Genomic DNA, 12,068 nt, shown 5'->3' with positions numbered 1-12,068 from the left:
ACAATGTGACCTACCTTATCTAGAAAATACGATTGCAATGCGAGACATATAGGTATCTTTTCTATTTTATTTTTATATTGTTTATAAAGTAATGTGGTTTTCCCCTCCATCCGGCGTGCAAATCATCGGTTTACATCTCTTCTTTGTACGTTTTCTATCACATATTTCGTCGATCATCTTTAATCAGAAAACCAAAACTTTAAGACCCAAAGAATCCCTACACACAATGCCCAAGTTAGTTAACTTTATTTTTAGCCGATCACGCACTCTCAATCCCCCCCTGTATTTGTATACAATGCGTTTCGGATGCACGGTACAAACCTCTACTTTAATAAGTACATTTTTAGTCTCTCATTTGGTCGTAGAACCGATTGCACATCCGGTAATAAGTGGAGAACACAATCCCCATCAACAGGGGTTCAATGTGTCATGTCACTAAGATCTAAATTTCCGGATACCTCTTTTCCCGCATCATACAAAAATTCGTGTCTCGTGTTCTGCCAAAACCCTAAACAAAAGCCAATCATCATCATTTAAATATGTTTTTTTTTCTGTTCAGTCTTCTAATATCGCTTCTTCAAATATGCAATGCTTAACCAATCTGTAGTTGCATTTTTTTACAAGGGGGTCACCTCGTATCAAGGCCAGATAAAGGTTATTGCATTTAACAATTGAAGATATTATGAGCTTTTTAACTAAGCACACTTCACACACTACCTCCCCCATAAGACTTATCCTCTGTTGCCTTCCACTTGTTTACCCGGACAGTGGAAAGTAACAAAATGGCTTACTGTTTTACTTCTAGAGCCCCCTATAACATGGGCAATACGTAGATGACTCCACACTGTCCTGTTGCGCCCCGTTCTTGCTCTTAGGAAGTCGCCTTACAAAGTTATATCATACTCAAAACAAGTGGAACAAAACCAAACCTCATGTTGAAATTAAGAAAAAATCAACAAACAAAAACAATAAAATTTTTACAAAAAAACGATATAACCTTACAAAAACATGAGTAAAATCCAAATAAAATAACTTGTTTTCATTTTCCCAATTGTTTCTGTTTAAGTCTAGCGTTTATATATAAACGGAAATCTATATTTGAAAAGAAAAACTGAATTGTTCTACCCACACACCGCAGTTGCCACTTCTTCTTGTTAGCTATCTCTTCGCTTTTTTCACTGTTTTAATCGTCAGACATCAAACTTACACTACATTATATGAACTCACCTTTGCTTCTGTTTACTTTTGATAGACACATCTGCATATGGTCATTCTTCTTTAGTGTATGCTTTTTTTCTGAATTACGAATCAAAAAAAAAACTCATCAAAAAAATTTTACGAGACAACTTTTGTGCAGGATGAAATAAAAGTTCTTTTTCACTTATATTTTTGTCTCCCGGAAAAGGAGGGTGGACCTGTAAATTCACCCTTGTCCGTTCCTCAGTTCGTCTGTCTGCAATTTTCTCAAAAACTTCTTGGAATTTTTTTGAAATTTTGAACAACTATTAAAGTAATCATGAATAAAAAAAAAAGTAACCAAACAGAATTTTCGGGAAAACTCCGGTTGCCCCCCCCCAGATGTGCCTTTCGGGTTAAAATGGCTAAAATTGACACTTTGTGCTTATTATAAAAAAGAAATTGATGCCTTGGATTTTTATAAAACTTTCTGAAAAGTTGTAACTAACTGATTTCTATATAATTTTCTTTGTCTATACTTCGCGATAACTCTTGGGTGTGCCCCAGGGGCTCTTTTAAGGCTTATAAAATCTCTCCATCTTACCATATTTGTCCAAAATTTTCTGTGTATGTCTATTCAGCAGTTTTGCATGGTGCTGAACTCAAATTTAAATATGTTAAGGCCTTGGGGGATTTGGGGGCTAAATGGCGGGGGGGTCAAATAATGGACTTGGTCATTTCTTTTTTTTTTTGCATGGTGCAGAACTCAAATTTACATATGTTAAGGCCTAAAATTGCACTGTTTGTTAATTTTCACCAGGAATTGTACGTCCCCTAGGGAACTTTGGGGCTACATAGGGGGGCAAATGCTGAACTTAGTCATTTTTATGCCTCATTCACTCTGCATACATGAGGGACCATGCATGTTTCATTTTTTTTATTTATGTGTTTTTCTGATTGTGTTTTTTTCTATTCTTTTTCTTTTTTATTTTGTTTACATCCTATGTTATTGTGTTATACTTTTTTCTCTTTTTATTTTCTGTTTTTTATTTTTTTTTCTTCTCTATTTTCTCTTTCTTTCTTTCTTGATTCTTTTTTCTTGTCTACTGCTAGTTTGCGCAATTTTTCTTCCTGTTTGTTTTTCTTTTTTTTGTACGCTTCACATTTTTTTACTTTCTCCACTAAACGTCAATCTTTCCATCCCTGGCACAAATCGTCATATATTTATGTGTATATTTTTGTCGCTTTCTTTCATTTTGGCTTTCTAAGGACAGATCTTATGCCATATCACTAGTTCTTATAAGATAACATGGTCTACAACTCGACAACAAATACCGACCTCAATGTTGTTTACATGGTCTTCTCGTTAGTATTCTCTTTTGGTCGTGACGTTGTCTTTCAGATTAGTGGCCGTCGGGGAGGCGCACACAGTTTCCCGACTAGAAAAAAATAAAACCGACACCATCGACTGTCTACACGTAAAGGTCCAGATTGTCGCTCGGCAGTTGATGCAAGCTTATCTTGATGTTATAAAGCTCTCTCCATCTGGTCCAACCAACGACCTGACTACCATTTTGCTTAATTCGTAACTGTTCTCAACTCGAAACTGTTCTCAAATCGAAACTGTTCTCAACTCAAAACCGTTCTCAATTCGAAACTATTCTCAGCTCGAAACTGTTCTCAACTCGACACTGTTCTCAGCTCGAAACTGTTTTCAATTTGAAACTGTTCTCAAATCGAAACTGTTCTCAACTCGAAACTGTTCTCAGCTCGAAACTGTTCTCTACTCGAAACTGTTCCCAACTCGAAACTGTTCTCAGCTCGATACTGTTCTCTACTCGAAACTGTTCTCAACTCGATACTGTTCTCAACTCAAAACTGTTATCTACTCGAAACTGTTCTCAACTCGAAACTGTTCTCAGCTCGAAACTGTTCTCAACTCGAAACTCTTCTCAGCTCGAAACTGTTCTCTACTCGAAACTGTTCTCAACTCGAAACTGTTCTCAGCTCGACACTGTTCTCAACTCGAAACTATTTTCAGCTCGAAACTGTTCTCAACTCGAAACTGTTCTCAGTTCGAAACTGTTCTCTACTCGAAACTGTTTTTAACTCGAAACTGTTCTCAACTCAAAACTGTTCTCAACTCGAAACTGTTCTCAATTCGAAACTGTTCTCAACTCGAAACTGTTCTCAATTCGAAACTGTTCTCAATTCGAAACTGTTCTCAACTCGAAACTGTTCTCAGCTCGAAACTGTTCTCAACTCGAAACTGTTCTCAGCTCGAAACTGTTCTCTACTCGGAACTGTTCTCAACTCGAAACTGTTCTCAACTCAAAACTGTTCTCAACTCGAAACTGTTTTCAATTCGAAACTGTTCTCAACTCGAAACTGTTCTCAATTCGAAACGGTTCTCAACTGGAAACTGTTCTCAACTGGAAACTGTTCTCAATTCGAAACTGTTCTCAACTCGAAACTGTTCTCAGCTCGAAACTGTTCTCAACTTGAAACTGTTCTCAAATCGAAACCGTTCTCAACTCGAAACTGTTGTAAATCGTCTCAAACACAAGATTACTTGTAAACCATCCGCAACTGACATAACATGCCGTAAAAATCATTCCTAAAACTAATTCCGAACATATTAATGTCCATTGTTCAGTTTTTGTTGAATCATTTCTTACCCGTGGATTGAAAATCTAATAATTTTTGTGTCTGTATTGCTGAACAACATTCTTTCCACTATTCTGTTAATAAACTTATTTCATTTTTTTTAAATTATATATTCCATTTATTTTAATTTCCTAACTCTTATATTTTTTTGCATAAGAGTCACCACTTATTAAGGCCCTGGGGCCACTCGAGGATAAGGGTAATTGAGTGTACAGTAATCAATGGTATAATATCGTAGTAGTCGTTATTAATGGAAATTTGGTAGATTAAATTACTTAAGGGGGCGGTTCATCAAGAATTTGTTTATGTTGGACTTGAAGACAACCAAGTTGTAGTCAGCTGGGAAGAAGGTAAATGGAAGAGAGTTCCACAGGTGTGCAGTTCTAAGAAAGAAGAAAGTATTGTTCATAGAATCTACGTTTTGATTGAGACACAGTTAAAGAGTGGGGAAAGCTATTGACAGTGGTTTCAGCTAGAGGGGTACTTTTCAAGAAAGTCTAGCGAGGGGGGACCAGAGATTGGAGCTCAAATGAGCACATGCCGCGGAAGTAACGATAAAACGAAGACAGGTTCGCGACGTCCCTCCTGTGGGAAGAGGTTGCAGGGGAGAGAAAAGGGCATCCTCCACTAATTTACTATTTTGTACTCTGAAAAGGCAGGATAATAGTGGCAAGAATACTCCATCCCTGGACGTACTTGGCTTTTATATAGATAGAGAATTGCATCAGCAGTGAGATATCTGCTGGAGCGGTAGAAAGATCCCACCATTCTTCCAGCGACCTTGGCAACAGAGTTGATGTATGTGCTCCATTTCAGATCATAACTAAAGGTCAAGCCAAGAAGCTTGTCAAAACATGAAGCTTCTCGAGAGCCCTCCATTTCAATTGATGGAAGACGTGGATCAGAGCGTTGATGATGTAAAGATAGGCGCTTGGTTTTAGATGCATTAAAGGTAACTAGCCACCTCTTCACCCATTGTATCACGAGCTCAAGACCCGAGAAGAGCGAATCAGAGAGAACTTGGTCATTTGCGGCATTTGATGTGTTGCCATAGATGGTAGTGTCATCAGCATCGGTGTTAACGAATGATCAAAGTATGTGTTTTGGGAGATCATTGATGTAAATCAGGAAGAGAGTTGGGCCCAGGATGGATTCATGAGAGACACCAGCATTATAATTGTCGAAATCTTATTTTTGCCAATCAATCACTACTCTTATGAGCCTATCAGAGAGAAATGAGTTTATAATTGAGAAGACATTTCCAGCTATACCGTAGCTGGAAATCTTGTGAAGTAGGCCTTTATATGTCAAGAGCAATTGCCCTAGACAGGAAGTCTTTGTTGAGAGATTTACTAATCCTATGAGATAGAACCGTTAGCACTCCTGCTGTAGATCTCTCTTATGTGGACTGTGCTATTTTTAAAATAGAACTTTGAAATTAACCTAACTTTTTAATATATCATTGATTATATAATTGTTATGTGAAAGTACAGAATAGTTACAAAACACAATCACTTTTATATCAAGAATGGGTTTTGAAATAATGCCGTTATTATTGGAGCACGGCCAGTACTGAAAGTTATACAAAAAACTTTTCTCCGTTTTCTCCAAAGAAAGAAATCATTATCGCCGTCGTTGCCATTGTCGTCGTCGTCGTAATCATCATCATCATCATCATCATCATCATCATCATCATCATCATTGCATTGTTTGCCATCGTCATCATCATCATCATCATCATCATCATCATCATCATCATCATTGTCGTCGTCGTCGTGATCGTAATCATTATAATCATTATAGTTATCATCATCGTAATAATCAATCATCATTAAAAGCAATGAAACTTCATCGTCACCATAATCATCGTTATCGTAGTCGTAATCGTCATGATGATCATCATCACTATCACTTCCACCTAACTTCTGTCAATTCCATTCCCTTTCCCTCGTATCATATCTTTTTTACACGTTTTTTATTCTCGCAATTTTTATCGCTTTCTCAATGTTACACTTGATTCCCTAGTAAACGCTAAAGGGAACCGACGCCATGTTGCCGATCCGAGGTGAGGTGAGTATGTTGGAGGGAAGTTGGACTTGTCCTTTCTCTCGAGATCAATCACCTAAGCAAAATGAGATAACAATGCCTTTTAGCCCTGTCGAAAATCACAATAAGCCCAAATGAGATTTGACAAATATATTTCCATTCACCTTTCCCCCTTTTTTGTTTCTTGTCATCGATGATAGCAGCTCAAAAACACATCCTGTCGCCACGTCACTTCCGCTTCTTGTCACGCTATCGACTTCCGTAAACAAAGGCACTTTTGATTGGTCTGTATTTTAGGTGTATTTACAGCTACCGTACAGGCCTCTGCACTTGTCATGGTTAGATAGGAGCCTGGCGGAAGCAATAAATTGATATTATTTGAAGTGACGTTATAGTTCGCGAGTGGAAGCATGGAACATTTTCGGACTATTGTATTCATTGATATTAATAATTCCACGATATTTCGGTCGATTTCTACTTTTGAAGAATAATTATTACCAGTCTAAAATGACATCGAACGAATAGTCCATTCAACACGAGTTAAATTGTTTGACTCGAGAAAAAATGAGTTTGAAAAGTCAGTTAAATATGAAGATAAAATACAAGTTCAATAATTAACACAATTTTGCTCCCTTTTCTTTTTCTCACTACACACACACACACACACACACACACACACACACACACACACACACACACATATATATATATATATATATATATATATATATATATATATATATTAGTCCTCGCGCGAAAGAGCAGGACACAAAATGTTTTAAATAATAATGATAATAAAAATAATAATAGAATAACAATAACAAAGACTTTCGCTGGCGAGGACTACTATTGACCGTAATCAGTTATACACTCCTTTTGAAATTTTCATCTTTATTTTTCTCGTTATGTACTGAATATTTGTTCATGAAACCTATATGAATTATGTTCCTTATTAACTTTTATTTTTTTTGTTCTGAAAGAAGTTTTAAAAATTTAATCTAAAAAATTATTTTTAAGTATCTGTTAAAAAAAATTCAGATTTTCTCATTATTCAGACCTGTATTACAAAGAGGAGGTTGCAAAAAATGAGTTGAGGTGTGAGGAGAATAACAAACTGAAACAGAGAGAATATTTAGACCTGTAATAATACAAAGAGGGGGTTGCAAAAAATGAGCTGCGGTGTGAGGAGAAATAAAAACTGAAACAGAGAATATTCAGACCTTTAATAACACAAAGAGGAGGTTGCAAAAATGAGTTGTGGTGTGAGGAGAAATACAAACTGAAATAGAGAGAAGGAGAGTTTTAAAATATAATCTTAAAAAGATAATATACAAGTTAGAAAAGCATTTCATCCAAGTCATGAAAATTAATAAATAAAATGTTTTTATTATAGGCTTTAAAAATAAAGGTACAAGATTCAATTTGAAATGTATTTATCTTCAAAGTGCACTTTTATAAATTTTACAAAGTAAGGTACAAAAATTTAATTTAAACTGAATCAAAAAATTACCTTGGATTTGTTTTATATAATGTACATTTTGTTGCAATTTAAAAGTATTATCTTTCATCTAGCTATTAATGATATGGATATAACATTTTCAATGATTTTTTTAAGTGAAACAGAATGTACATTACATAAAATAAACGTATATATTACTTTCTTATATCATTAGAAATTTTTTTTTAAATTAAAGGGAAAAATTAAGAAAAAACTTTTTTGAGCGATTGCACTTAGAAGGTAAATGCTTCTCCTCATAAGAGGAGAAAGACTAGAAATTATACAAAATGCAAATATAGACACCTGGCTTTATCACATTTACTTTATGGCCATCATTTTCTGATGAGAAGTATTTAGCTTCGAAATGCCATAGTCTAAAGAGTTTTTCCCCTTTCATTTTTCCTTATTATTCTAATAATATAATAAAGTTATGTATAACTTTCATTCCTCATCTTTCATTTCATATTATTGTTTGCCCCCCTTACTAGAGTTGAGCTTTTCCTGCATATATATATATATATATATATATATATATATATATATATATATATATATATATATAGTCGGTCAATTTAGCTCTTATGCGCAGATCATCATATAATTATTAAATGACTCTGACAGACGTTAAAAAGCATTTAAGAGATAAATGTTAAAGTTTCAACCGCATTTCTCGGAGTTAAGGGTAGTCGAATGGATTAAGCAATTGCTTGCTGCTATAGCCAGAGATAGCTTCTGTTGCCGGGTTCGAATCTATAGAGTGGTATTGATCGTGACGCTCTGCACAGATTATTCCCGAAAGGATGACATACTAGTGTCTGTAGGCGTTTAACAATTATTATAGTAAATAATTTTCGTCTTCAAACATATCTAATACGTATTTCATTATATATATATATATATATATATATATATATATATATATATATATATATATATACAAAATAAAAATTATAATTAAATTTACAAAATGATCCAAGATGGTAAAACTAAAGTATATTATAAATATGAAAGAATTAATTTTTATAAAGTAATCTCAATCAGATGTAAAAGCTCGATAAAACTAAGTAGGAGATAGAGGTCATAATAAGAGCAAATAGTTAATAAAACATGTTAAAAAAACATTTTGAAAAAGAGTTAAAAACATATTTAACTGAAAAGGAAACACTTAATAAGTGGATAGTCCTTAATCCGCGGAGTTTCGAAGAAATACTTTCCTTCTCATCAGAGGGTAGGAATTAGCAAAATGCGGGATCGGATTGTGCATACAAAAGTATTTGATGAAACTGCAAGTAAGTCAAAGATCTTACTTGATAACAAAAAGTGAAGCAGAGGGAATATCGTGAAGAAAAGGGTAATTTCGCGTGAATGGTTAATTATCCAATAACGGTAAATTTTATTGTTTTTAATTCTTTTTCAAAGTGTTTTTAACATATTTTATTAACTATTTGCTCTTATATATATATATATATATATATATATATATATATATATATATATATATAATTCGTTTTCACCACAACCAAGGCGTATTGAAACTTTACCGTAAGGGACCACTATTTAGAATTGTATCTACCAGGCCACGGAAAGGAGTTGAGTAGCGAGATGTCTGTTCACATTACATTTAAATTTCTGCGTGTTAGTACAGTCAGCGAAGCAGAAAACGCTGAGTGAATTCCAAAGTCAAGCAGTTTAGGGGAGCAACTATTTAAGTAGAAGGCTTTCCGGCCTCGAAAAAAATCAAAAGTCTAAAGATATGAATAGTCTGACGATATCAATAGTCTAAAGGTGGGATTTTTTGTGCGTGTTGGCTTTGTTCGGCAATATGGTTAACGGGGGAGTACAAATGCTATGAGTTCATAAGGGTACATTCAATTTCACTACATTAAAGAAACAAAAAAAGCTACAGGGATACGGCATTGCAGCGAGTGGGCAGTCACTTTATTGCATCAATGGACAACCACACTCTTCAGCACATCCAGGTACTCTTGGTGTTAACTTTCAAATCAATTCTGAAGATATGACATGGCATGATGTGGGGATTACTTAAAACCACATCACAAACCATAATCCTGGCCAGAAACTTTGCTTTCATCAGCCTGTGAACGTCCTGGTTATTCATGGCAATTCAGCGATGAGGGTGTTGGCAATGATCCTGTTGTCATAGCTTGACTGATATTACGGAACCTATTAAAGTGGAGCCTCTTTTTAACCCTGTCTAAGTGTGATATACAAGTGGGAAATGCTCCAGCCCATGTGGCAACCAGACTTTAAGTATAGGTTAAATGTGGCTTTTTAAAAATATAGGATGCTCTCTCTCCGGTGTGATTAATTTTCTACCGCGGTATAGGAAGCTTACTTTAAGCCGAGGTACGGTTTTATTTGTCATCACAATCCGTTGTTGAGAAAGTGTTTTTGTAGTTTGTAAAGGAAAGACGCTTAGTCAGAGTAGAATTAAATATTACCTTCCACTTACGGCCTCATACCACTACTGACTGGAAGTGGAAGTTGATCATTTCTTAATTAGTATGGCAGGAACAAAATCAAGTCCACACGATTTGGAGGTATCTGTTTTTTTTTATGATATCACGGACAAAGGAAGGGGTGGTTTTCAGATCTGCTAGTGTGGCTTCTGCCAACAAAGGGAAATTTCTTTAGGGAATTTTAGGGTTTTTTTTACATGGGGATCACCATTTATCAAGGCGCGTAAGCCACTCGGGGATAAGGGTTATTTAGTGTACAATAATCAATGGGATAATAGCGTAGTAATAGTTGGTATTGGAGATTTGATAAAGTGTCTTACTTAAGGGGGCGATTAATCAGGAATTTGTTTATGTTGGACTTGAAGACGTCCAAGTTGTAGTCAGGTGGGAAACAGGCAAATGAAAGAGAATTCCACAGGCGTACACTTCTCAGAAAAAAGCTATGTTCATGGAATCTATGTTATGATTTAGGAACAGATAAAGAGTGGGGGAAATTACTGACAGTGGTTTTAGCTAGACGGGTGGCTATGGATGCAGCTTTCTCGGTTTCGTGCAAGCGATCTCATGGTTGTAAGTTAAATGGGGAATTGTTTATTGTTCATTGATTGTTCACACTACAGAGTGAAACGATGAGGTTGTTGCCCGAAACAAAACAACGCTAGAATTTTCTTTTATAACTGTTATCGAAAAAATCAATTCAGGTAATTTGACTATGTAATAGAGCTGACACCTATTCAATATAGCCGCCTTCAGTCTCACTCACCGCTTCGATGCGGGTCTAGAACTGGGAGCATGCTTTTTCTACAAATGCCGGCGGAAGCTGGGCGAATACTTGGTGGATAGTGGCGATCAGGCTGGCGTTGGTGTTGTAGGAGATTATATTAGTGATGCTCTCGACGTATGATCAAACGACGTTGTCCAGCAGGTTCAGGTCAGTGGAGGTGGGGATGCCAATGAGAGAAAGGTACAATATCGTAGCAGTCCTGTTGAAGCCAAATCTGGGTCTCTTTGGAAATGTGGGCCGGCGCCGAGTCCTGCTATCACACCCAAAATCTACCAGCAGCCATCTAATTGCGCCAGGGGACTACCACACTCTTCAACACACCCAGGTACACTTTGGTGTTAATTTTAAAGTCGACTTCGACGATAGGATGTGGCCCTCACTTAAAACCACACCAAAGACCATAACCATGGCCGGAAACTTTGTTTTCATCACTCTGGGAACGTCTTGGTTATACGTGGTAAGTCAACGATGCATTTTGAGGGTGTTGGTCATGATCCTGTTGTCGTAATGTGGATCGGCAGAGGCCATGACTTTTTGTTTTGTTTTTTTTTTTTACACAGGAATCACCACTTATCAAGGCCCGGAGGCCACTCGATGATAAGGGTTATGGGTATACATTAATCAATGGAATTATAGCGTAGTAATCAAAAGTAGTTAATTTTTTGTAAATTGTATTACTTAGGGAAACTGTTCATCAAGAAATTGTTTACATTAGACTTGAAAACATCAAACTGTAGTCAGCTGGAAAGCAAGAAAACGGAGGAGAGTGTCACAGGCGTGCAGTTCTAAGAAAGAAGCTTTGTTCGTGGAATCTATGTTTAGATTAAGGCGCAGATAAAGAGTGTGAGAAATTATTGATAGTGGATTTGGCCAGACAAGTGTTTTCGTGAAGGTTTGGCGAGGGGGGGACCATAGATTAAAACTCAGGCGAGCACTTGCCCTGAAAATAACGATAAAGCAGAGAGAGGTTCGCAACGTCTCTTCTGTGGGAAATAGGTTGCAGAGAAGAGAAAGGGGCATCCCCCACTATGCTACGAAGTCTATTTTGAACTCTGTCAAGGCAGGATAAGCTGCTTCTAGTAGCGCCTGCCCAGAGTTGTACAGTGGCGCCTCTCTGATCTCGCTCGTTGTACATTGTGCTACATACAGACTAGATAGAAGACTCCTATCGCTCTAGAGATTTGTACACAACGAGTAAAAGAATCTGCAACAAATAGGAAAACCAGTTTTCATCAAACAGAAATGGAATCATGCCGTCTTTTCTTGGGCGACAATTTTTTTCAATACATTGTGTAACATTGATTTTCTAGAAATCACGATTTTTTTTTCTTTGCAACGCGATACATTTCCTGGCTACTTCGGCATGCCTTCACTTGAATGAGACCTTTTCTCTTTTCTTATAAATGTTTGCTTATTT

This window comes from Euprymna scolopes, chromosome 35 (genome assembly GCF_053919585.1).
Source record: "Euprymna scolopes isolate OS-2025 chromosome 35, ASM5391958v1, whole genome shotgun sequence".
Classification (NCBI taxonomy): domain Eukaryota; kingdom Metazoa; phylum Mollusca; class Cephalopoda; order Sepiida; family Sepiolidae; genus Euprymna; species Euprymna scolopes.
Note: the sequence above shows the minus strand (reverse complement) of the source record.